The sequence below is a fragment of the Chrysochloris asiatica genome, unplaced genomic scaffold (genome assembly GCF_000296735.1).
Source record: "Chrysochloris asiatica unplaced genomic scaffold, ChrAsi1.0 scaffold00007, whole genome shotgun sequence".
NCBI lineage: Eukaryota > Metazoa > Chordata > Mammalia > Afrosoricida > Chrysochloridae > Chrysochloris > Chrysochloris asiatica.
Window position 1 is genome coordinate 26,660,634 of NW_006408525.1, and position 1,853 is coordinate 26,662,486.

Genomic DNA, 1,853 nt, shown 5'->3' on the forward strand with positions numbered 1-1,853 from the left:
GGTGAATTCTACCAAACATTCAGAGAAGAGCTGATAACCAATTTTACTCAAAATATTCCAGAACATGCAAAAGGATAGAAAACTTCCAAATAACATTTTATAAAGCAAGCATAACTCTCATACCAAAGCAAGGCAAAGAAATCACTAACAAAGAAAATTATAGACCAATATCCCTCACAAACATGAATGCAAAAAAATCTCAAAAAAATCCTAGCCAGTACAATTCAACAATATATCAAAAAATATGTATATATATATATACATATAATGACTAAGTGAGATTCCAGGAATGCAAGGATGGTTCAATATTAGAAAAACAATCAATGTAATCCACTGTATAAATAAAACAAAATAATCATATGATCATATCGATTGGTGCAGAAAAGGCATTTGATAAAATCCAAGATCCATTCCTAATAAAAATACTCAATAAAGTAGGAATTGAAGGGAAATTCCTCAACATAGTTAAGAGTATATGCACAGGTACAATAGACAATAATACTCTTCATGGAGAGCAACTGAAAGCATTCCCTTTTAGAACAGGAACAAGACAAGGATGTCCTTTATTGTCCACCCTATTCAATATTGGTTAGAAGTCTTAGCCAGAGCTATAAAGCAAGAAAGGGAAATTAAAGGCATCCAAATTGCCAAAGAAAAATTAAAACTCTATTTAAAAAAAAAAATGGTTTTTGGTATTCAGAATTGTATGTGGTTTTTATTAGTATCATTTTTTTCTAATTGAAAATATGCTGTTCATTTCAGTAGAAATATCAAATACGCATGACTATGTAGAACATACAAGTGGACTTCAAAAAGCTCATGAAAAAATGGAATGAAAACATAATGGATCCCAACCCAGGTTCCAACAGCATTCTTTTTCTTTCCTTTTTTTTTTTTGACGTTGTCAAAGATTTTATTTTACTTGGATTCACAATCAATGTTCATGGAAACATCAGACAGGAATTCAAATAATGTGTTGCACTGGGCAAATCTGCTGAATTATTTTTATTTTTATTTTTTTAATGCTTTATTGTGACTTATGTGATAGTTTACACCGGAGAACATTAGCTTCACATTGATCCCATCGTATATTGCTTCATTGCCATGGTTACAATCCCCTCCATGCGTAATCCACCAACCAAAGATTATACCCCACAAGCCTGCCCCCCAGTCATCAGCACACAGACCCTCTCTGGGTCCAAAGTACCCAGCTGCTCCATCTCCCCATATCATCCTCTCTGCCTCCATCTCTGGCATCATTGCTTCTCTGGGTAGGATTCCATTCTCCTCTCTTCTCATTTGATGGTCCCAGGGACCTCCACTCCTAGACTGCAAAGTTAATCACTCCCCTCCCTTTGCCACAAAATGTCTACCTTTACATTTCCAGCCTTTACAATCTGTCCTGATAACAATTATTCACTGTTGTGTCACAAGAGACATATACGCATCTCCTTTCACCAGCCCCACCTAGACAGATTGGATACTACTCAGTGGAGATTCTACCTTGCTCCACGCCCTCTGGATCTAGGTTCCCTCTTGAAAACTTGTAAGCCAGTCACTTCTTGCCTCTGTAGCCACCCCTCCCCACCCCATTCTGGGTAGCCAATGTCCAAGTTGCCCATCCCTGACCTCTCCATGTGCGGAAGGGGTGGGAATGATCCTCGCTGTAAATATTTGTTCCCTCTTTTGAGCTACTGCTTCTATAGGTTGTAGGTCAAGTTCATCAAATTGTATCAGATTATTCTTTTTTTCCTCTTATTTCTTCTTTTGGTTGAGCTCTGATCATCCAGTTGTTGAAGCCAGGTCAAGTGGGTATTATCTGCAAGTGTGGGTGTACTTAGGAATGTGCCCTC